The 26,616-nt window shown below is 38.1% G+C and overlaps 1 long non-coding RNA gene across 1 annotated transcript; it reads right to left on the reverse strand.

Moving 5' to 3' along the window:
* Positions 1–576: 576 nt before the first annotated feature.
* Positions 577–11,090, reverse strand: LOC136555593 (uncharacterized). The gene is made up of 4 exons (XR_010783509.1): positions 11,055–11,090; positions 9,801–9,940; positions 1,260–1,376; positions 577–694 (listed from the first exon to the last, which is right to left on the reverse strand). It is a non-coding gene; the product is annotated as an uncharacterized lncRNA (long non-coding RNA).
* Positions 11,091–26,616: the final 15,526 nt, after the last annotated feature.

A 26,616-nucleotide genomic window follows, 5' to 3' on the forward strand; every position in this document is an offset into this window, starting at 1 on the left:
ACCTCAGTCAATTTCATCTTAGGCATGTAGGAACGTATTTTAAACTCTGTGGATTGAAGTTGAAGATCATCCACCACATTACTCTTTGAAGAGCTGGCTGCATCGTCAGACAACAGTACAATGAAGCAACAAAAGATGAAGCTTTGCAGGGATCCAGAGCTACTGCAAACAACAAAAGGAGTTCATTTAGCTACTGATTGATCCCCCTCTGCTACCTGTAATTATTTCATCTCCTTACCAGCTTACTCCAGTTAAAATGCTGCTTATTTTATGCTTTTGAATACATTTTCAGGAGGGTAAGGAAAGGACAACATTGGGAAATTACAAGATCTTTGTTTTGCATGGCAGAATTATGACAGCATGAATTTGCATATAGCTCACTTTTTTGCAGAGAAATTTAATTTCTCTGCAGAGGCTTATATGCCTTAGGAATTCAGAGACTGGATTTGTTTGGCTTTGTGCAATACTCACCATCTGGCTTCTTGTGTCCCTTTCACAGAAAAGTTTACTTTCCTGTCAATTCTGTGTATTTGAGATGGTTTTAATCTTTCTTTTGAGATCCTAGAAATGGCTCCACAGAGTCTGGCATGTAGCGGCATTTAGAGAACTTTGCTGAGTGAAAATTAGTCATTTATTGTGCTGTGTGCCAGCTGTACTTTTGCCTGTTGGGTCTGTTTTCCTCACTGCAGAGAGGCTGTTGAATAAAAGAACACAAGCATGAAAAAACCCTCTATTCACACAATCTGGGCTGTGTATGGATGCCACTGGCATCTCGCTTTCTACTTGGTACTAAAAGGATAAGATGTCTTCAAAACACAGAGTTGCTAAGGTGTCATTGGCTTTTTGGCCAGTATATCCACAAATACACAAAAAAAACCCCCGAATTTGAAATGATGGCAACTACTTGGAGTCCATCCCATCAGAGTGGGAAATACTTTTCCCACATATGGCTGTTCATCCACATCAAAATCCACAGTTTCCACCCAAAGGGGGTAATTTTCTGTTCTCCTTTTTTAAGCAAATCTCTCTTCCTACTTTCTCAATCTTTCCTTGAACACCCTTCCCCATTGCCTATCTTACTCTATGCTTCCTCCAAGTCCACTCAGAAATGGGAAATTTTCTTTTTATTTCACTGCAAAAACAAAAGAAGAAAAGGAAGAAAGAAGATGGAACATAAAAAAAGCAGAGAAGATTGTTAGAATTGCAACTATCTTAGGACAGTTAAGATGTAGAGAAGTCAGTGTTCCAAACCTACTCACAAGGAAAGGAAAGTGCAATACTGCCAGATGGAGCAGTGTCCATTTCCATGTGTTACATCCAGCAGATGCAGGTCTCAGCTTTCCTCCACTGCCTTGAAAATTATCCTTTGTCCTCCACTGAAAAATGAAAGACATTTTATGTGGGGAAAAAAACACACAAAACACAAGCAAACACACAAAATTGAATAAACAAAAAAAAAAAAAAAGTGGCACAGAAATCCTGTAGCATGCTGACACTGCCCGCAATTTTTGGAGTATATTGCTCTGTAACTCAGGAGAGGCATTACAATTACTTGCAGAGAGCTCTCCATTGTATAGAAGAGAGTGGCAGAAGATGACAAAGCCCTGGCAGAGCCATGTCTCTTGCAGAAATCTCTAAACAAGCTATCTAACTAACCTGGCAAAGAATAGTTTTCTGATTGGACAGTGTAGGTTGTTGTTTCCTTTAGATTTCAGACCTAGGTTTATATACCTTCTGTATAAATAATACTTACACTGTCTTTATTAGACTGAGGGAAATCTGGCTCTGAACTTCTGTGGGTTCATTTCTTTATTCCACTTCAGCATTTTGAAAATACACTGTCCCTGGATTTGTCTGCAGAATCCAGGCAGTAAAATAATTCAACTCAGGGCTCTACCCCTGAGTTGAGATAAAATGTTTCAATAGACACTTCTGTTCCTGTACCCCACATTAAACCCTTCTGGGGGCTGAGATGGGGGTCTGTGGGCACCTGGACCTCAGACAGCTATTCTGTGTATCAAATTTCTGTATTTAGTCATGGACTAGGTAGTGTCAGGTTAATGGTCAGGCTTGATCTTTTCCAGCCTTAATGATTCTACGATTTTGCTCTGCTATTTAAGTGACATTATGGGAACAGCCTAATCTACTGACTAATGAGCTGTCTACTGAAATGGGAGTTAAAATACAAAAAAGTTTAAATTAATCTTTTCTATTTTTTAATCTAGTTTCCCAAGATTCTTAAGCTGGATTCACAAACACAGGAAAAACTCTCCAGACACAACAGTTTGCCTTTCTCAATTCAGCCAGTCCCCCCACTGTTAATTCCAGCCCAGGATCTGACACCCAAAAGATAAGTGAGAAAAGTTTATCATCGCATCACCCATGCAGTTTGACTAGATGATTTTTGTATGACTCTCTCAAATTGAACTACTCTACTCTATATCTGGATTTCCAGCTAAAATAACAATTTTTTCATATACTACAGATCTTGGAAGAATAATAATGTGAATTTTTAATGGTCTGTGAACACCTTACTATACATTCCAGCTCAACATAGGAGACTAACATTAACCAAATATGATTTAAAATCTTGGATCTGGGGTCCCAAAAAGAGTTTGATAATGTCTCTGTCCAGGAACAAAGAATATATATGCCAATAGCTGGGTACTCCAAATATCTCCTTGTTTCTTTTAGCTCTGCATTTAAGACAGAGTAACATTTAATTTTAACAAAGTCCTTTAATACCTGAACACAACAGATTGAGAAGTCAAAAAGAGAAATGATTTAGACTACAAGCACCACTTGAGTTAAACCTTGATATTTTAAACAATGTCTGATGTTATTAAACCTCCACACACATGTTTATTTTATAAGCAGTGAAAATATCTTTGATCTTTCTACACAGCCACAAAAATAATAAAAAGGAACCATATCTGGTTTCTTCTTTTCATATATATAAAACATAATGCAACATTATGAGTGTTTTAGTCTGTTAATATAAAATACATGAAAAACCTGAGGAAAAATTAAATGTTTATAAAGTTTTTTCCAAGCTAAATGGCAATGTTAATTTCTATCATAAAATCTGCTTGAGGATTCCTAAGGAACTTCAAATGTATCCTAATAGACAGGTTTGTACTAAAAAACATGTAAGAAGCAAGAACACTGTATCATCTCAGTATTCTCCAAAATACTGGGTTTATCCCAGAACAGTGCTTAATGGAATGGACCCAAACTCGAGCATGCAATAACTACACAACCCAGTTAGGATACAAATCTCTCTGTCAACTGAACGAGTTATCCTTACAACAAAGACTGAAAAAATGAGAATAAATATAAGCCTTCTTATATTTATATAATGTAAGTACACTGTCTTTACATTATATAAATATGCAATACAATATAAGTACATTGTATGTTTCACAGGTGGGAAAATACTGTAACAAAATCATCAGAAGATACATAATTTCTTCCAGATAGAAAGCCTTCTCCATTTTTGCATTGCTCCTCATTCTACAGGATGCCACATTCAATAAATGGACTCTGAAAGCCAGCTGCAGTCATACCACAAAATTTTTCTTTAAAAGTTATTCAAAATCTGCTATTAGTTCAAGGTTGGTAATAAAGGCTTATTATCCTTAAATAAACATCCTCAGTTACTTCATTCCTTATTCAATGAGACACCAAGGAAGCCACCAGAGCAGTGGAAATTACTGTCATATACAGCATAAAGTGATCTATAGTGCACAAAGGACACAAAACCCCTCTGTAGCTCTTCTGGCATCACCTCTGGAGCAAGCCAGCAGATGGAAAGTGTGGAGATCTCCTCCTTCCCGAGCCACTTGCTGCACCACCACTGCAAGTCCTCTAATCAGATTTTGTTCCTATTCTTTCCAGGACAGCTGAGTCGTTTCAGCAAGCATTCAGAAAATCGTAACATGGAGCATTCTGCAGTCAATTTGGTGCTCTCAATTTAACTGCCTTTTTGTAACCTATATAGCTTCTTCCAGAATGCAGAAAAAAAAGCCCTTAAAAATAACCAATAACCTTGAAAATAAGCTTGTTATGTTTTAAAACCACATAAGAACCCGTGAGGCTGGGAACAGGCATACAAGCTCTTAATTATTTGGGGCTTGCATACTTTTGAAGATGGACATGAGTCAGTATCTTCTTTATACATTAAGGAACAACATATAAATGTAGATGTTCTTTATACATGTCCTGGTTTAAAAGACATATATCTGCCAGGGAAGGGGGGAGCCTTCCTGGAATAGAAAGATGACCTCCAGTATCCAAAATACAATAACTCTTCCAGGCAAAAATATGGGAAAACAAATCTTAGCTCTTTACTAGCATATATATAAGAGGAAGGAAGGAAGGAAGGAAGGAAGGAAGGAAGGAAGGAAGGAAGGAAGGAAGGAAGGAAGGAAGGAAGGAAGGAAGGAAGGAAGGAAGGAAGGAAGGAAGGAAGGAAGGAAGGAAGGAAGGAAGGAAGGAAGGAAGGCCTGTTTTTATGAAAATGTACATTCCATACTCTTTTAGAGAATTATAAATGGCAATGCCCTAATAATCCTCCATCTTACTTTTTTCTTAGGAATAGTTGCCTAGTCTCTGTCATTCTATTTTTCAGTTAACCAGTTAAGAGGAGTACCATTTGTCCTTTTTATATTGCTTAATCCTGAAAAAGTAAGAAAGGGAAAAAAAATTTTCCAATGTATATGGTGAGAAAACTAGTGTGAGAAACTGTCATTTTATGTTTATGCTTTTTTGTTCAGAGGTACGTTCCTTCCCTCCTGACACAGGATGCTATTGATGTTACATGTGATTCACAACATCTGAAAGGTGCTGCAGGGTTTAAATGTTCTTATCAATATATGGTTTTATCTCTAATCCTTGGAGTTTTTACTACCTCCAGAATAATATTTTAACAAGCAAACACACATGTTATCATCTAAATCACAGCAATATTAATGAATAAAAGGATATGCCACTTCTGCCGGGAGGAAGAGCTAAAAACATTTCAGTAAAGTAAAATACTTCATTTTGTTCAAACCAGAAAAAGCCTTACAATAAAGACAGGTTTCATTGAAGAAAAAAAAATGTTCCTGGCACACAGCTTTCAATACAGAGAGCCTGTGGGTTACTTTCCCCTGCATTTTCTATACTGTTCAGACTGTATGTGCTGGAGCACAGACTTTTCAGCTACCACCTCTATTTGGATGTAATATGCAGCAGTGAGAATTCTCATGCCATTCTCACTTTCCCCCCTCCTGCCCTGGAACATGTTTCTTACTCTCAAAGTTATCATTAATAGCAAAGATGGTTGATAATCTTCTGTCAAGCAGCCTCTGGGAATTAGGTGATACTGGTAAGAAGGGGGAGATGTAAAGAACTGTTTGTCTTCCATACTCACTTTGATCTAGGCTGATTCCCCTTAGGAAATGAAGGCTACTGGACCATCTAATTGAAAAGTCTCTCCAAATATAAAATAGTATAATGCAGTTTAATATACTAGTAGTGACTGGCAGCAAGTGAAATTAAATTCTACCCAATTGGCAGTCTGTGCTTGCCCCATGAGCAGCTCAATACAGAGAACACTTCTGGCTGCTTTGACAACATCTGCCCCGTGAGATAGGATTCAAGAGGTCTTGCACCAATTGAAAATGCTTGGACCTATAACTCAGGGCCCATTCCCTGCAGGAAGTAAGGAAAAACTGTCCCAAAGAACCGGCAAGACATGTTAAACAACACTTCATGAAACCAAAGTCTTTTGACTAGACTGTGTTGTTCACATTTACAAGCTGAAGTCTACTGAAAGTAAACAGCAAAACCAAATAATACTGGAAATTAACCTATACTCATTGCAAAGCACAGAAGTAGCTTAATCTGTTTGGCATGAAAGTTGCATGGAAAAACTCGTCATCCATTCCCAGTAAAGGAATGGGTGAGTTTGATCAATTTATTCATTTTCCTTGAATCATTTTAAAAGTGCTGTAAAACCCTCATCAAGTCAATGCCATTGGTTAACTATGTCTATGCAGACATTAGGAGATAAAATGATTCCAACATCAATCTCTTTTTCTACTTTCTTGCTGCAAAACACAGCAATAAATTGCAGACAGTTCACTGCAAGGCTAAGATGTAGTGCTGTAAAACCTTCAATAAAGCTTCAGCACCAGATTTAGCTCCTGTGGTAGCCTGCATCACAAGGTCCTCCTGCAATGGCAAGAGATGGCTTAGCTGAACAGTAGCAGCAAATCAATTAAAAGCTGCAGTAAGTTGTACAGTCCTTTGAAAGCTTTTGCAGTACAAACATGGTAATGCTCAATGTTAAATTTAGAAATGAGATATAAATAAATTACAACTGCATTTACAATGCTTCAAGCTTTGGTTAATGAAAAAACGTTAACTGTCTAGAAAGTTCCAGCACACTGCAATTGAAACCCTTTTTTGTGTAGATCCATGTAACACCAAGACCAGAAGAGCCTCAAAACTGACTAGAGGATTTGTGTACAGGATATAGTCAACTATATACACACATGCACACTATATACACACTAAATACACATATACCCTTCTTAGGTGTTTTTTCTGTGACAGGAAATTAGGTTGTAGGCTTACCCATTTTAGACTAGCAGCTTCTCTTCAGATCCTATACCAACTACCAAGAATATCTCCAAGGCAACCATGTTGAACATTATGTCACTTTAAAAGGATTTTAATGTGGAAGCTAATTTGTTATAATTGACATCTCATAGCTGGGCTTCTAAAAGCCCCTTTCATCTAATATCTATGTGTTAAAATTACACTATAACACTAAAAATTACATTTACAAGCAGAAAATTAAAAGTAGCAAAATTGGTAGAAAAGCAATTTTGTGGTGGGATCGTAAGCCATTACCTTTTTTCTTTATTTTACAACAAACAGAGCTGATACATTTTTGAAGATTTTTCTGACCAAAACTTTATGCAACAGTGACACACTGTTGTAAGGGCATAAGCTTTCTTATCCTAGGAAAATATGTTAGACATGCTCAACTCATGCCACTGTTCCCCTGGTACCCATACACATCCATACACATCCTCTTCCTCAAAATGGTAGGAATTGTGTCTGTTGTTCTCTTTTTTGTTTCTCAGACTCACATTTGGCACCATTTCTCCAGTAACAGACTGCCAGTTTCCCCTTCCCCTGTGAGCTTTGTCCCACAGGTTTCCCAAGCACCTAAAAGGCTCCCACAAAGATCCCAAATCACTCTTCACTTCAAGGCCAACAAAGGCCTCAAAATGAACCACAGGGAGAAGAAAAGGGCTCAGCACAAACAGCACTCGTGAGCCCCCAAATGCCAAAATATTTTACAGCCAACAAAATTGCGTCTGTCTTTACATAAAGGCATTCCACAAACAGAAAAGGGATGAGCAGGTTGCAGTCTGCCTTGAATTTCATTTCTTGTAGAAACAGACACCAAAGCCTTATAAAATAGTAATTGAGCAAAAGTTATTAAATGCTTCAGCTGAGAACATGAGTAACCCTGTATCCTGTGTACAACTGAGTATAAAGGACACCCAATTACATCAAACCCTGTGTATTCCATGCAGTCATATAATTTCTATACATAATGATTAAATTCATCATGTTAATATGTTGTAATTCCCATTTTATCTAAATTGTATTATGAAAGCCACACTTCTGTGCCTCAATGCAAAATTGTATAAGTAAATTTTTCTTTTTTGCATTTAATTCTGGAAATAAATTGATATTCTACAATTAGGTGGCTTAATGCAACAGACATTTTCACATCTTTCAAGCCTCATATAGTTTAAAGAGATTAGAGTTCTAGAGATAAACCTCTCATAGGCAGTCACAATTACTGGCTTATCATGTTTTAGGACCCTCAAATTCATACCTACCACAAACACACTTTGAAACAAAAGCAATGCCTTCTTCTTTCCTTTACAACATCTAAACTGATGCTTCAAAACAATTTTGCTCTTTGTCCAAAAAGAAATCAAATAAATAAGTAGAAATGTGTAGGTCTTTCACTCATATCAGGACTGAATTGGTGAATTTGATGAATTGTTGTGGCAGGACCTTTCACCCCCTGACACAGCAAAATCTTATCTCCCCACCACATATTGCTAAAATCAGACCAGAATGGTTTGTGATGTGATGAATTATCTCAGCTGAGAACCTCTTTAGCCAATAATACACATCCTGACTTGAACAGTGAGAAAAGAAAACCTAAATTAATGACTACAGACACAACCATTTTTACAACTACAGAAGACAACTATGATTTTCATGAAATCAGAAATCTTTAATACACTCTGAGTGTGTAGAGAGCTCTCCCAATGAGAAAGATGTTCACATTGGGTTACTTCCCCAGGGGTTGAGAAAAATAAAGGAGATTGTCTGCACACCGCTATCATTCATTGGTGACATTGACTCCTAACCTATACTATTTCTTTGCTAGCAGTAACATAAGGTAAATCTATAATTCTGCACTGTAACTTTATCTACAAGTAGTGTTTATTTTTGTTTTATTCCTGTAGTAAGAAAGTCTGTTTTAGACTCATGTCTGTTTCCTTAGTCTATTCAATAAATAATTAATGTTGTAATAGGCCTGATCAGTCATTATTAAGAACTTGCAAGTAAGAGTGGTTTTGGAGTGCTGGCCACCTCAATAAAGCTTCTGTCAACTGCCAGAGGCCTGGGCAGAGGCAAGGATTTGTCCAAGCTCCCCTTCTCCATTCAAAAGAATTGTCACAACTCAGATATAAGTGCAGAAAATATCTTTAGTGAACAGTAAGAGGAGTTGTGGAGTTTCCAGCTTCCCACTTCTTGTTCTGAAACTCCAGAGTCAGCAGAAAATTTCATGCTAAAACTCACGTTTGATTTTTATAGACAAAGGAGGAGATAACACAAATGCTATTAGACAAGGTTACTCTTCTTTTCATCCACACTTCCTAAAAATTCCCTGATAAATTATATTTTCCATATTATCATAAAAAGTCAAGATCCCAACTCCTTTTGTAGGCATGTCAATCCACACAAGCATACTATTTGAAGTCTTAAACATATGCCTGTTATCACCATCCCACATCTCTAAAACATGATGTCTATTTTGGTACACTAACAGTTTTAGGTCTGCAAGAAATGTGTGATGACTTTGTGATAATATGTCATGTTTACAACCCTACATATTTTGAGTCATTTACCTAAGGGTCACACAGTGCACTTATCAAGAGTTTACTCCCAAAAATATCCAGGGGACTTCAAATTCTGACAGCCTCTATTTTTCCCACAACAGACAATTTTATGAACATCTGCATTGAAGACAAATATTCGACCATGTATCTATAGACATGTAACTGGCAATTCCTCCTTTCCTTTGTTTTCTTTGATCATCACCATGGCCCATCCAGCATTAATTTGATCTTCTTGAAAAGAGTACCTCAGAAAAAAGGCTCCTAGAATCCACCTATACATTCTGGAGTAACCATGTGTCTGCTTTTACTTCTGATTTTCCCCTTGTCAGTTGCTCAGTGTAGTAGTATTTTACTACCTGTTGCTACTCTCAGCAATACTCAAAACCCATAAGCACCAATTCTGCAGGAAGTAAAGCTACTTTAGGCACCTTATCCCATCTGTATTCTACAAACAGCTGAAATTTCAGAATTATTTGATGGCCTAGAGGTGGAATTTCTAATTATGATCTCCTTCATTAACCCAATTGAGATTTGGAGATTAGGTGTTGCAAAATTCAGCTTTTGTAGGGAAACTTGACTACATCTATCACATACCAACTGCATGGCACAGCAGCACAGCATGTGCACAACTGTTCAGACTTGTCAAAGGTGTGTGCCTTGCTCTCCCAAGAAAGATTTGAGCTGGAATCCAGTGCTCTTCCTCAGTCCAAGATTTCCTGAACTCCTGGGATTTGCTGTCAAAGATAACAAGTCACAGGCAGCTGAAAACAAGAAAAAAAGGGGAAGTACACATTTGCTTTTAGAAAAAAATAACATCAGGAGACTTAAATATTCCTTCCAACAAGTAACAATTTATTACTAATTGCACATTAGTAATAAGTACCACAGTACAGGTATTGGACCACATAAAGAATGGGTGCTCAGAGCACTTCTTTTCTGTCTTCTGATGGAGATCAATGCAATATACACACACTGCAGAAGTTTAATTGCATCCTCCATTTTGAGAGGTAAATGGTCAGGAGCAAATAATTTCTTCATTGACTGCATCTTGTCTTCACCTTTTCATTTATTAAAAAACAAGGATAGTTGCATGTTCCAGCCCCAGAGAAAATTATGCTGCCCAAAAGATACAAAAACTGTCTAAAACCAGCCTAAATCTTAAGACTTCTTGGGCATTCTGCTCCAGTCAAAAGAAACAAGCAAAATACACTAAACTGCATTATCTGCTGCTTGGCGTGTACAGTGATGAAGTATTATCACTTCAGAACCCAATTTCTCGGGTCAGCTTTATCTGAACTCTCCTATTATTTTCTTATACACTGGATTCTATGTGCAGTGCTTGAGAATGAGAATGACTACATTAAAATGATTTAATGTACAAGCATTATTAACAGTATCTGGAGGAAGTCAGTTTTGTTTTAAAAGACCAGTTAAGTGTTTGATAGACTCATTGGGGAATTTTGATCTTAACCCAGCAAAGCATCTTAAGAGGTTTAAGTCTCTCATATGCTTAAAACCAAATGTTTGCAAAGATGTTTTGCCTGTCTGGAGCTTGTAATAGCTCCACATATGCTGATAATTAATAATCTGTGGATATTTTTCATTATTGGATTTTTGTAAAAGCTGCAGGAGGTTTTTTAGACTTGTCATAGTCAGTCATCAAAAAGTAAGGCAGCCCTTACTAGTGACATTTAAGACTGTTTGGGTCTGGTAACAGCAGATGTATAATGTTGGTTCAGCAGAATAACATAAAAGTCCTGGTCTTGACCAGAATATCCAATTACAGATGGAGAGCCTCCTGGGTAAGGAGCCTGGTGCAGAATTAAAACTTCCAGGGCATTCACTTACTTGGCTGGTGGTCACTGGAGGGATTTATTCCATAACATTTTCTGCAAGTTTAACTCGAAGTGCTGCTTATAGCTGTCCTAAAACAGAAGCCCAGACAGAATCACAGAATTGTTACACTTGGAAAATACGTCTGAGATCATGAAGTACAACCATTAAATCAGCACTGCCAAGTACACTCCTAAACCATAGTTTTAGTGACCCTAAGGGCCGTATCCACACATTTTTTGAACGCTTCCAGGGCCAATGATTCAAAAACTTCCCAACAGGACAAGTAGCACAGGGCCCTGTTTCTCTCAATGAGGGGAAGATGTCTGGGACAGACAGAGATTGTATCATTCCACCTATCCAAAACAAATTTTTATTTTTCTCATTTCTTAAATATTTCAATTAAGTAAGTATTAAGCTGACTGCTTTTGCTTTGAAAGCAAGACTAATATGTCTCAAACCACCATGTTCAGAGAAGAAGAAATTCACAGGGCCTGTAAATGTACATTCTGCAGCTGGAACTGAAACTGAAACACCTGAAGGAACACCTGCCCTCTACTTTAGCTGAGGCAGGATCCAGAGAGATGGGAAGCAAAGGATATGGGCACAACTTTACAAATTAAGGGCATGCCCAGGAGTCCCCAGACTTCCTAAATACCACTTGCTGGCATCTAGGCCACCACACCTTTGCTGCAGGAGGGAGCTGAACCTGGTAAAACCAGTGACATTGTGCCTGTCACTGCCACAGTATTTCTTCCAGATACACAGAAGTCACCCATTTGCAGTCCTGAGGAGCATCCACCTTCTGAATCCCTGCAAGACCTCAAGAAAAACCTTGAGGTGGTGCTGGGACCCATCATGTGAAAACCAAAAAGGCCAGACAGTGATGCTGTGATCATATTAAAATCAGAGGGGAAAGGTGTCCCCATGGCCAGGACAGGGGCATCCAGTCTGCTGGAGGCTTTTGTGTATGCTAAGTTTCTTCCACTATGTGATCACAGAATCATTTATATATTCTGTTTACTAAAATTTAGGAGACAAAATGGAAAGAAGTCTTATTTCATACCTCCAAAGAGGAGCTCCTATAAGCTAACATCCTTACATAAGACTGTACAAAACCACATTTCCTCCAAAATTATCACATTTGACAAATTATATTGTTTCATTACCTGGAGGGTAACCTTAGTGAAGTCAGTGTAAATCAGGCTTTCCACTCTTGGGTTTACCTGTAACACTCTACTCCCAGCTCAGGAACTCTGATCCTCTACAAATACCACAGAAAAAAACACACCAGTTCCAACAATTCAACATATCCCAAGAAAATATTTTGTTGGCCTATAACTTTGATTTCAGGACATTACTTATAACAACTTACAATGAGTGACTAAATGATAGAAAATAATGAACATGACTACATTCACCTTACACATCTAAGCAAAAAAAGTGTTTTTCTGGCCACAATATGCAGGGGATGTCCAAATGCAGTAAAAGGGGGTAGTGTCATTCTGTACCTCACTCCCCAAAGTTCACTGAAAACCAGAGAGAAGTGCTGAGGTGATGATTTCCCCCTGGGGAATACAGCATCTATCAGGTCTGTGGAGCTTGCTTATCACAAGCACAAAAAAAAGCCATTCCATTTGTAGAGCCGAGACAGAAGTGCCAGGGTGGGATGGTGGGCATGTTCCAGAGCAGTATGTTAATTTTCAAGTGGTCTATCTTATGTAAACACAAATCCAAGACAAGAATCATAATAAACAATCTCTGAATGAAAAACCCAACCATTAAAAACTTTGGATACATGGGGAAAAGCAATTTGATACACAAAGAACTTAAGTTATGTAGTCACACAAACACCTCCAAGGATTTGTTTAACCTTTTAGTTCTCATAGACATTTTAGCAGAGGTTTAATCTCACATTAATATTAAATCTAACAACTTGCTAGAGGTTGTTTTAAATGCTGTTTTAAAAACAGCTTCTAATGTCAACCAGGTAAAGCTGTCCAGCTCTCTAAAAGAAAAGGCATCACAAAAATCAGTCAGTTCTGATCTCTCCCTTATTGACATGCAGAGAAAGAAACACTTGCTTATAATAATAGGAGTTCCTTTCATGCAGAGATAGTGGAAGCTTCCAAAGGATAAATAATTCATAGTTTCCAACTCTGAGAATAAATTTGTTCTTTTCCTGTTTTACTTACCTTTAAGATACAACACCTTAAGAAAAAAGAGAAAAGGAGACCTCTCTTTGCTTCTAAGCATATAAACATGCACACTGTTTCATTCTCCCACTGCAACAAAACCGTAACATCAATAGACAAGCACTGAAAACCTTTTCCCACCAGGCAGAGACTCTGCCATCTAAATAGTTTCTCAAAAGATAGAGCCTTACTAGCAACAAACCACAAAGAAACAGCCAGTGCACAGCTAGGGACCAGGCTCAGAATAATCTCACATGGGGACAACTCCACAGTAAGGCAGCAAATTATTTAAGCTTGATCATATCAGTGACTGGTGAACGATGGTTCTGACTCCATTCTTTTAAGTTTTATCTAAACTCCAAGGGGATATGGGTATGTTCTTGTACTTATTGTGCAGTTTCAGTAAACAAAGAGGGGAAAAAAGCAACCCTACACCAGGATGAATTTAAAAACCTGCAGCATATTCTATCTGGTAAACTGGGCTGGATTTATACAGGCCTAAAGAAGCAAAAAACCCCAACAGAGCAATCAGGTTTTTTCAGGTTTTTCACAGTAATCAATAACACCAGCAGGTTAAGCTTTTGTGCCCAAATCTCAGGGAGGCTATTCTCATGCCTGGAAGTTTCTCAGTTCTCAGCCCAAATGTATTTGGCAAAGGATCCAAAAATCAGCTTGGAGATGATTCTTATGGTTCCTGTTTGTAGTGCAGTGGGAATCACCTTGTATTACATTTATTCATAATCAAAAAGAGTAGATGCAAACACCTAAAAGCTGTCATCTAGTCAGTTCAAGGCCAAATCCATCTCAGAAAAGCATTTTGGCAGGAGGCAATCCCTGGGGATAGTCTGTATCAGGAGCACCAGAACAAGTATTTCCATCCTAATATTAGGATTACTCCCTAAAAGACATTTGCTAATCTTTGTCTGGTCCCAGTTTACACTTAGCAAAGAATGGAGCTCTCAGTACTTATTTTTAAGAGCTCCCCCAGCTTTCTGCAGAAGCATCACTGCCAGCAGCCACAGGACACCAAACGTAGACACCGTGCTGTGGATGACAGAGTACTGTTTTCCAATGACAATTTTAAACAGTGTATCCCTCTCCAGGAGGTTCAAAGTACATTAAAATGAATTATTTGCTGACCAAAGAGAGAATAATACCATTTCAAACTTATAGATAGCTAATGTTGGGGAGAGTGGAGGATAGAATCACTATGTAAGTGCTAAGTCAGTCATTTTTACCTCAGCACTGTGGATTAATTATTTCCAGCAATACTGACAAGAGAAGCCATGAAAAAGAATTCACTACCAGACTTTTTTTTTAATTACTATTATTGTCAGCACTACTAATCCAGTTAAGAGTCTACTAAAATGATTAAAGAAAAGCCAGATAAAGTTTCACAAATACACCTATGGCTCAGTTTTACACTTGAAGCCAAACCCCATTGAATAGTGTGCTGATAACCATGACACTGCAGTATCTACAAACAAGTTGTTATGAAAGAGAAAAAATACACAAAAAACTATACAAAAACAAAATCAGACTGCATGGCAGCTTCTATCATCTTGGTGAGAGGTGGTGAAATATGAGGAAAGAGGAGGAGAGATCATTTACAGTGACAACACTTACTGCTGTGGACATATTTTTTTCTATAACTTCTGGGAGCAGAGTCAGAGCCATTAAATGCAAAAATGCATTTAATGTTTCTCCTCAAAGCAAGTGCAGTTTCCATAATACAGAGGGTTTGCAAATTTTCAGGACTCATTTTCACCATTGTTGTATGAAGGAGGAAGAAGAGGTGTCTCTGCTGGTTTTGCTCCCACCAGAGCAGCAAAGATGAGGGAAGAACTCAGCAAGTGAGCATTTTAGCTCAGCCCACCATACATATCATTGACCTGGTAGCATGTGGCATGTTGAAGTTTATGGCATTCAGCACTGTACACTTCAATAACCCCTGTGTGTGGTAAATAGAGAAACACAAATTACCATGTTCCTTCTTTAATCTTCTCTTCATGCCCTGATCCAGAGAAAACCTCACTATCACATGTACGGCAAACTTATCTAAGAGAAAACATTTGGCCTATTTCAATGTCAGACATAAAGAAGAACTTAAAAATCTGCTGCAAACCATGCCAGGAGAACAAGAACTGGTACAAACAATACTACTCCAGCACAGATTTTTCTGCCTCAGCATGGTCATATCACAAGGAGAAAAGAGGCTGCCAGGGAGAGAAAGAAGCTGAGTACCCAGTGCCTGAGTGTTCCAAGCAGCAGGGGAAAGAGGGAGTATGGGCTTTGGTCCTGTAAACCAGCAATGCAGTTGGCAAAAATCTCATCTTTGCCAAGTCTGCAGTGCTAGGACTAGAATGCAATGAGCACACAAACTGACTGTGTTAAAATCAGTTCAGGCCATTCTAACCCGGCAATATCCATCTTCAGTGCCCCACTGATACAGACAGCCTAAGCCCATATATATATATATATATATATATATATATATATATATACACATCTACTAGATATATGTGTGTATATATATATATATATACATCTACTAGATATATGTATATATATATCTACTAGATATATATACATATATACTTCTTATCTAGTAGATGTTTTAAACCAATTTTGCACATGCATTTAATTAAAATCCAAAGGGATTGCTTCATAAAGAAATTCAATCCTGTTAGCTTTCCTACCAAAAGCAAAGTAGCATAACTACCCTGAGTGCAGACTGCCCAGTGTGGTGCAGACCCTGCAGCCTTGGGCTTCCTTAGTAACCTTCCCACAGTTCTAACATAAGTACTAAAATACAAGGGCACAGGGGAGCAAGTGAACTCTTGGGCTGAAAGCAGAAATTTCTCCTTAAAACTCAGCCAAATGACCAAATGAGCCACACTGCTGCACACAGTGCTTTCTAGAACATTTGTCTCCAGGCCAAGCCTTCTCTCCCCACTTTTGCTGGTGTAGCCCTGTTAGTCAGGGATATATATATATATACACACATATTCTATATTCTTTTATATATATATATATATATATATATATATATATATATATATATATATATATACTTCAGCAAGAAGGTCAGTGTCAAGAAAGCTGCCAGATACAAGCTACAGGACAGACCTCAGCAAAGTTCATTCACTTTGGAGAAGGGAGTAAAACAGGAGGACAGTAACACAATTATACCATATCCTCACCATGTCAAAATGTGCCAGTATATGATGAACACTGTTACAGGTCTGACCTGAACAGGGAAGTGGAACAATTAGTGAGAAATTCATTTCACCAGATGACTGGAAAGACCTCTCACTTCTCAAAGCAAGCACACTTTTTAGGTCACTGATGCTCAGCTAATTAGAGCCATTTCCTGCTCTTCCAGAATTGTCCATATTAAAAGAAAGTGGTTAGAAAAAGAAGATTTCATGCATATATTAGTTTCAGTCTCTCAGTGTAAATTCGTCCCACATTTAAATGGCCCTCTAAAAACCTGGGAAAGTGTGGAATAAACTGGTAATAAATCTGCAGAGGTCTGTCCTAGATACTCTCCATGTGCTAACTCACTGTTTGCACACAGGGGCTTTAGCAGCTCCTGGTGCATTTCCCAAGACTGGATGTCCAAGAGCTCAGATAAGATCCCAGACAAATGGCCACTGTCATTTGTGCAGTGAGTGTGACACATCCTGCATTCACTGCAGGGTCAGGCTGCACCAAAAACTTCCACTTCCTATAGACTCAACTTTTCAGCTTCCTCCACAAGGGCAATGTGCGGTGCATTTGGCCCACTGACACAGTGACTTCTTTGCACATGAACCCAAGGTTTTGCCCACAATTTCTCAAAGGAAAATACAAACACTTTCTGCATAACATATGAGTCTCAGCCCCTTGCCCTCTCCTAACTCCCAGCCCTCTCCAGCTCAGGTCACACTGTGGACATAGCCATGGTCATTGATGGACATAGCCATGTTTTTACCATCCCTGAAAAGATGCTATCATAGAATAAAAGAATGGTTTGGGTTGGAAAGCACCTTAAACATCTAGTTCCAAGGCCCTTCCATGGGTAAGGACAATATCCACTAGACAAGGTTGCTAAAAACCTTGTTTTCCTGTATTTGCATCTTGGTATCATGGGATGTCTTCAGTTCCAACAGAAGAAAAGTCTTCATCCTTCTTTCTATCAAAAAAGTAAGACATCCTTGGTATATCAGATTCCATAGTCTCAGTCTCAAATTTTATAATGCCCTTGCCCTTGTATTTTGCTCAAGCTTTTCCCAGCAGTTTTTCTCTTTTTCTATTACCCACTGATGACTCTACTACTTTTTGAGGTCTTCCAATTTCTCTCCTGAGCAGCTTTTGCCTCAGCCTCCAGCACAACTGTCAGAGAAAACTGGCTCCAACAGCACTGGATGTCTGGGTTCCAGCACTGTTTTCTTCTCAGATCCATACTCACAGAGCAATCCTTTCAAGTTATTATTTCAAGTCTGAAGAAGAAGGTTCTATTCAGGTCAGTTCCACCAACTTTGGTTTAGTGTTTTACTCTGTAAAGGGACTCAGGGTGTAGAAGTCAATGGTGGTGAAACTGTAAACTGTGTGTCAACTTCTGTTTGTTGTCTTACTAGACAGTCCACATCTCACACAGATTCCTAAACTAGTGAGCATATTGTCTCTGATTAATACAACTACTCTGCCTTCCTCACTGATAAACTGAGATGTTTTTCCATGGAAATGACTACAAGAACAAGTTTTAAGACAATAGGTGTCACTGCTCAGGATGAAAAAATAAATGCACATGAAAAAGAGATTTCTCTGCAGAGTTCTTGCGACTGGGACTCCATAAGTTATTTACACACTTTGGGTTTTCTGGATGGGAGTTTGGGCTATATCCAAATCCAGCTGAAGCCAGCCTGCCCTGCCAAAGACACTGTGCTGTTTTCAACTGGTTACTTAACTTTTCCAAGATCAAATCAGGTCTGGAAAGCAGCTGATTCGTTGTGTGCTAGAGTAACTAAAGAAGAATCAAGGATGTTCTGAACAGCCTGGAGGGACTTGGAGCCTTTTCCCCACAGCTGCACTACATATAATTCTGAAAATATTTAGACCAAAAAAAGTCTAGACCTTTCCTCAGAAACAACCTAAATGATACAATTATTATTTATCTTTGATTTAATCAATTGGACAACGAATAATAAGACTTTCAGCTAAGTTGGATACAATTATAGTGAATTATATTTTCATTATTCTCAGATCTATTGTTCTTTTATTGTAAATTACCTGCTCCCAAGTTTCATTAAAAATTACTGGAACAGAACAGCAGAACTAAAACCTCTATACTCAGCTTTACTAGTTTTATAGAGCTCTTTTAAAGTTTGAATTTAGTTAGCTTGTAGGCTGTACAAGCAGATCTAAAAATAAGCATGCTTCAGAATCTTTCTTCATGTTCAGGCCAATCTTCAGCCTCACTGAAAACCTTGGACGTATGAGAAACTTGCACTCAGCTCTCCCATATATCTTCTTTACAATGATCTGTAATTAAAGAGGAAGGGAAACATGCTTACCTTTGAAACAAGACATTGCAACATTGAAGGGAGAACAGATAAAAAAACATGCCTCCAAGTTAAATTACAAACAAAGCAAGGATTATTTAATGCCTAGGGGTTATTTCAGTTTCCTTCTAAAAGAGGAATTTTGTATTGTGCTTGTGGCATGGATCGCTGCATGTGGCCATTAGGTGTTACCGCAGGCTCCAGGCTGGCTTCCAAAATACACCTCATCTGGGTGAAAAGTGTGTGCTGATTTATCAGCTCTAAATCCAGCTGGAACGGAGGGAGCTTGGTTTTGATGATGTTCCTGCAAGCAGAAGGTGAGGGTCACTGGCTAACCGCTGACATACTTGCAAAAGATACTGTAATGACTTGTTGCACAACCCACAAAACAGGTACCTTATTCACATCAAGCACAGAACAGTAAAGGTGTGTCCTGCTGACACTCTGTCCTTCAAAGGAATAAATTCCTACATGTTGTCTCTCCCTCCCAACTTGTTACTGCCTCACAGAATCCCCATTCCTGCCAGCATCGGGCTTTCAAACCAATAGCTGTGATCTAAGCAAGTTTTTATTCCCTCAGCTGAAGGCACAGACGGCAAAAGAGGCCTCAAAGATTAAATTTTCACCAGAGTTCAGGCAGAAACAGCAAGATTGTGAAGCCAAATTTCCCCAAGAATTGCAAAACTGGTAATTATAAAAGAAGATGAGGTGAATCTTTTTCGTGTTGTAATGTTTTAGTAAAAAATTATTTCAATGGAAACACTTTCACTAAGGTAGGGGACCAAAGGGAACTGAACAAGGGAAAGCAGTGAGAAAATTGCATAAAAGAAATCAGATTATTTTTTAAAAGTCTGCTGATAGTTGCATTCTTTTAGATGATGGCTTCCATTCTTTTTCCAAAAACAGCCTTGAATCTGAATAAAACTTTTATGTCATATTTGGACCAGTCTCACTTACCACAAAAGAAAAAAAAAGGTCTGAAAACAAGAGATACTGATCTATTTTGTGCATTCAAACATTGGGATAATAGGATGAAGATAACATGAGGATTCATGTATACTCAAAATAAATGTGTAATATCAACAGTGAATATAAATATATAAGATCCTTACATTGCTTTGAGCAATGGTGAAATTCAGTCTTTCCAAGATGTAAATTTGTGGTGCTGTGTACACAGATTTCGTCAAACCCCTGGAGTTTCCTGCATGTATCACAAGTACAACTGGTCAGTGGCAGCTTGTATAAATGCCTTCTTTCTAATATCTGACTGCAGATTTTGTAAATTGTATAAGCATTTCAAAGACAACAAAAGGAAGAGTGTTTAGTTTTCTCTTAAACAAATATGTGCTACCTATGAGAGGGACTTTGCCTAGTGCACAGCACAAGGCATGTTGCATAAGACACAGCTTTATAGCAATTACTAGCACACAAGCAAATTTCATTTTTAAAATGAAAAACACAGACAGGCTTATTTTAACTGAAGCTGGAATTGCTTGTCCAAAACATCCCAGTTTACAAACAATGCAACACAATTGTAACAGTGTGGACTTGACTGGTGTACAAGTTTCCAAACAAGCTGTTAATTTATTTATTGAGATTATTGCATTTTGATTAGTAAGTCATTTCCTACAAGACTCAATCAATATTCAAAGTCTAAACTTAAAGCCCCCTGTTCTTAATTATACAGGAAGATTAATCTTATAGGTTGGACTTACTTAAACCAGTTGTACCATCTACTAAATATTAGTTTGGAAAGGATTTATATGCACAAATTAATTTCTCACATTTACTACAAAAACCACTGGGCTGATGATAACTGTTTTTTAATGAAAATAAATAATAAATATAACTGTACACTCTTGATCTAGACAGAAAACTTTTACTCAAAGTAAGAGAAGAGAAAGAAGTAGAATTTCAGAGCTCTGGTCGATTTTCATGTATGCCACATCAGGCAAACATACCAAAGAAGATTTTTCTTGTGACCATGGTCACAGGGGTTTTCCGGTGAAGGAAGAGACAAGAATGTTGACTCCATGATCAGAAGGCTTAATTTATTATTTTATGATATATATATATTACATTATAACTATACTAAAAAGAAAAAGAAGGACAGGTTTTCTCAGATGCTAACTAAGCTAAGAATAGACAAAAAAAGAATGATAACAAAGGCAGCTCTCTTGGACTCTGTCCGAGATAGCTCGGTCCTTGATTGGCCATTAATTATAAACATCCTAGATGGGCCAATCACAGGTGGACCTGTTGCATTCCACAGCAGCAGATAACCATTGTTTACATTCTGTCTCTGAGGCCTCTTAGATTCTCAGAAGGAAAAATCCTAAAGAAAGGATTTTTAGTGAAAAGATGTCTGTGACATTTTCTTGACACTGATTAACTCTCCTTGCACTTGCTTAGTTAAATCCTAAACTCTTTCGGGTCCTTTTCCCACTTCTTTTCAAGTAAAACTAATCATACAACTCCAAATCAAACAATAACTGATTAATCGATAGAAATTTTCATGTGCACAGAAATAAAACAGTTGTTAGCTTTGAAAAAAGTAGTCATGGGAACAATTCAGAGAAATAGTGGCAAACAAGAAATTTTGCTCAGTCTCAAAAAATGTAGATATCATTCAGACACTAAGGGCATACACTTGCACTAAGTATATGCTAAGATAATCAGGCTATTTTTTCTAAAACAGGATTGGAAATTTTGCTTTTTCTTTTTTTGATGTAATTATTACTTCCAACCTGTATCACATTAGCCTCCTCTGTCTGCTCTTACACAGAACTGTTTAAATCAATTCAGAGGTGAAGATTTTCCTAAGAATCACATGAAGAATCTTCTCAATTTCACAAGAATTCACATTCCAAATTCTGATTTTCCACCAGCTTAATCTTAGGGCATTTTCTTTACAGAAGAAGGAAGTTCTTAAATCTCATATTCCACACTAGAAAAAAGCAAATCAGCTTTGCTTTTGTTCCATTTTCCTCAGAAAACGTGGTTCAAGTTGTATATTGTGTTGAATGCCTGCCTGAGAAGCTGCTTGCCAGTTGCATGAGCACTGACTGCTCCAGGTGTTCAAGGAGCTGAGCTGCAAGTAGGTAAGAACCTGCCTTGGCTCACTGAAATTGTTCACCTTTACTGGCTTGTATATGTTGTGCAGCAAATTTGGGCTGCAGCAACAACAGAGCTCAGTTAAAAAAAAATTTCCAAGCAGCAGTAATTTGGCCAGAAGGAAAATTGAAAGCAAGGAGCACTCCGTACACCCGCAGTGGGATAGTCAGGAAGAAGAAGAGCCAGAGGTAGGTCAGGTGGGAAGAACAGCAGTAAATTAATAAAGGAAGCAAAGCAAACAGAACACAATGCTCTTCTGTAGGAAGGGAAAGGGAAGAAGTTGGTTTTGATCGTGTAATAATGAATTTTTATGCACTCCAAGGCAAACGTTAATGGTGAAACCTGTAAAGGCCAATTCAGGCCTGCTTGAGAAGCATGAAGAGAAGTGCTGCCTTCTTGTCATCCTCAGAACAACCACAGTGGGCTCAGCCTCAGTGGCCATTTACAGCAGAATCAGTAATAAGGTATAAATTGTCATCTTGTCACAGTACTGCCAGCACCTCCATTAATGAAGGTGTAAACAACAGGAGGTCCCTAAATGATGCTAATGACAGCATCTATGTTCTGCTTTCCAAAGAGGCGATGTTCATTACTGCTGTTGACGTGGGGGTGGAGTTGGAAAACACTGGGCACTCACAAACATGAGAAAAGTTGAGCAAGAAGAGAAAGAGAAATCGTTTGTGACTGCCTAAGTTTTATACTAGCTCTGTCATCTGCACAATGTAGGGCAACTTCAATGGTTCATATATTGGTTCAATAATACAGAGAAAAATCTAATTTTTTTTATTCCCAAATGCAGAAAAAATTAGAAACAGGGCTCCATTCCATGTAAACAAGATAATTTGCTCTTTCCTTTCTGTCCATGTATTTTATGCAGCAATGTACTCTATTACCACTTAAATAATAATCAAACATCACCAATTTCCCCTCACCCCAAGAAACAGAACCAGAGAAGTCTGGTGACAAATTAGTTTGCATCATCTGGCCCTCTCCCTTCTCTTTTCTACCATTTCCATACTCTTTTTAGGTGTCCCCCAACACTTCCATCGCATTGAGACCAGTTTGAAGCTGCCTGTAAATATTCCTTTAATAATAATACCTAAAAATATTTATATATAACACATCACATTCACATACCAGTGTGGACATTGTTTGTTGTTTCTCAACAAAAACACAACTAGACAATGTAAAAAGCATACATGTTCTCAGTGTCAGTGATATTAAATCAGGAATGATTCTTTGAGAAGGATGGCAAGAGCAAGAAAAAGAAAAATTATGTGGTCACATGACAAAGTTTATCTTCTTTCAAATAAGATCGGAGAGACTTCAGCGAAGTCATATCTCTGACACTCACCATAAATCAAGATCAGGCTGGACGGGGCTCTGAGTAGCTTTGTCTAGTTAAAGACACCCCTGGCTTATTGCAGGGGGTTGGACTGGATAACCTCTATAACCTCCAACCCAAACTATTCTATGACCTGGTTTAAATTGCTCAAAAACCACTTTGGTGATTTTTGACGCAGGTAAGTGTCGCACACATCTTTTCACTAAAAATCCTTTCTTTAGGATTTTTCCTTCTAAGAAGCTAAGAGGCCTCAGAGACAGAATGTAAACAATGGTTATCTGCTGCTGTGGAATGCAACAGGTCCACCTGTGATTGGCCCATCTAGGATGTTTATAATTAATGGCCAATCAAGGACCGAGCTATCTCGGACAGAGTCCAAGAGAGCTGCCTTTGTTATCATTCTTTTTTTGTCTATTCTTAGCTTAGTTAGCATCTGAGAAAACCTGTCCTTCTTTTTCTTTTTAGTATAGTTATAATGTAATATATATATATCATAAAATAATAAATCAAGCCTTCTGATCATGGAGTCAACATTCTTGTCTCTTCCTTCACTGGAAAACCCCTGTGGCCACGGTCACAGTCTGCTGCCTAGGATGTGAGCTGGTGGCATCTTCCCATTGTCATAACCATGTAATGAGACTGATGCTGGAAACTAAAACAGCTCAAGGCAGGTTCCACAGCAGTCCCGTTCCATTTGTGATTTGAACACAGACCCTGGCTGGCGATATTAAATTTCTTTATTCTTTGGGCAACTTCATCCTTCCTGTCCTTCTACTTTTACCATGTTCTCCCTGGCTGGACTGGGTTTGTGGTCATAGCAAGCCCGAGTGTGACAAGTAGAGTCACTGTTTTGTTTCTTGAAAGACTCCATAAGCTCTTAGGTTTTCTACAGGGTGTTTACAAGAACATGTGATACCTAAAGCATTTTTAAGCCTCTGAGAATATTTTTGTGTAGGGTATGAAAAATGAGACCTGTGTAAATGGTTTCATGGGGTTGATTCTGGAATTAAGCTTGTTAACAAAAAAGCCTGCGTTCTTTTTTTTTTCTCCAACTGATTATTTGAAGCTATTTGAAGACTGTGTTTTAATTAGCTGTATGTTAAACTCTGTATCTCACAGGGCTCTGGGAACTAACCAGAAGGATCAGAGTGATCAGTGTTTAAAATCTCATTACAAAAATACTGATGACTTTCTTGCTCTCCTACTGCAAAATTTAGACTTACCTGAGGCCGTGTTACAGGGGTCCTTGGATGAGGGAAGAGACGAGAATGTTGACTCCATGATCAGAAGGCTTGATTTATTATTTTATGATATATATATATTACATTATAACTATACTAAAAAGAAAAAGAAGGACAAGTTTTCTCAGATGCTAACTAAGCTAAGAATAGACAAAAAAAGAATGATAACAAAGGCAGCTCTCTTGGACTCTGGAGAAGAGCCAGAGGTAGATAGCTCGGTCCTTGATTGGCCATTAATTATAAACATCCTAGATGGGCCAATCACAGGTGGACCTGTTGCATTCCACAGCAGCAGATAACCATTGTTTACATTCTGTCTCTGAGGCCTCTTAGCTTCTCAGAAGGAAAAATCCTAAAGAAAGGATTTTTAGTGAAAAGATGTCTGTGACAGCAGACAAAGAACTTAATGTTACAACTTACTTTATATTAGTTTTTTGACCAATCACACCAAGCAAAAGCATACTGACAGTAGTTCTATCCAATCACTATAAGCACACGTACCTTTAGTTAAACAATGCTTGCTTATTTCGAATACAATACCTGCTTGTAAGCCTTAAAACACAATGCACAGAGCTCCATTATTAAGCTTCAACCTTCCTAATATCTTGCTAGATAAACTTTTCTGTTGCTTAGGGAGTTATTCTAGACAAGCATTAATACACAGACCATTGTTCTATTTGTTCTTGCTTTTCTACTTTTTAAATCATTTTTCTGCTGACCTATCTCATGGCTGCTGCTTAGCTCTAATCAGAGTTCTGCTGTCTCTGAGGCCTTCCTTTTGCAGCTTTCCCAGAACCCTCTGATTTTGTGGATTCCCACATTTAATAGCAAAATAACAAACATAGAAACTGCACAATCTGAGGGGAAAGATCCAAAGACAAAGGGGTGTGGCAAGTGTAACAATATATAGGGATATTCTGAGGGCAAGGCTTTAATCACAAGTGCAAACTAGGAACATGACCTTATATGTGACAGGTCACGAACCAACTGAGAACAAGAACCAGAAACATGACCTATTATAGAGTAATCCCATTAACATACCATTAACATACCAACTCCCATGGCTACACTCTTCTCACCATGACCTTACCAGCTATCTTCCTTTCAGTATCCCACTTCCCATGGTCTCAGGTTGATGCCTCCTGTATATACCACCGAGGCTAAACCACTATTTATCCCAGCCAGTTCCATTCCCACACCTACTTTGCTGGGATTCGTAGGCCTGACTTCAACAAAGCTTGAAGGTTGATAGGTTGCTATTATTCTTACCAAAGATAGATAGCTAGATAGATAGATAGACAGATATTCACATCTTGCTCTTTTTCATTCTTTTCTGCTATTTCTGATTTAATGGAGAAAATTGATCAATAATTTCAGTCAGGTCCTGCTGTTCCATTCCAATAAATTTTCAGTTGAAATTTTTTGCTACAAGTGATTGAATATTCGTTTTGTTTTTAAAGAGCATGTGGTATTTAAATATTTTAAAACTATTGGTTTGTTTGTGTCAGTGAGAAGGAAACATATTGACTGGAAACTGCAGCTAAATGATGCCTTTTATAAATCTCTCTGGCAAAGAATGTCTCTCTATAGACTTCAATATGATGTAGAGCTCTAAAGCAAACATTCCTATTGCAAAGAGTTAAAAAGGGACCTGCCACTACAATGTCATGGGCTGAAGAGTGGGATTTTAGTTTACCTTCTGCATCATTGAAGCTGGGCTAAAAGAGGAGATGGCTGAAAATGCTTCAAATAGAAAATAGATCAATTTACTGAAACGCCAAAAACTCTAGATAAGCAAAATCACTATGCAGAAGTTTACAGGCACATTCATTAGGTGATAGCATGGCAGAGACAACATGGTTTGGAGACTGTTATTGGCTGATTGCCTCTGACAGTTCAGAGTGGAATCACACATACATGTACACACGTTGCATGGAAATGTGTGCAGCATTCTGGCTGATGTGGCTGGTAAGTCTGCAAGCACACTTTCACCAGTACAAAAGCAAGATAAATACCACACTGAAAATGTAAACATGAGGAAAAGATACATCAGCATGACCCAGGCACTCTGAACTGCATGGCAGGAGAAACAAAGAAATAAATCAGTAGCAGTTAACAATTTATGCAATTTAATCT

Source organism: Molothrus aeneus, chromosome 4, assembly GCF_037042795.1.
Source record: "Molothrus aeneus isolate 106 chromosome 4, BPBGC_Maene_1.0, whole genome shotgun sequence".
Classification (NCBI taxonomy): Eukaryota; Metazoa; Chordata; class Aves; order Passeriformes; family Icteridae; genus Molothrus; species Molothrus aeneus.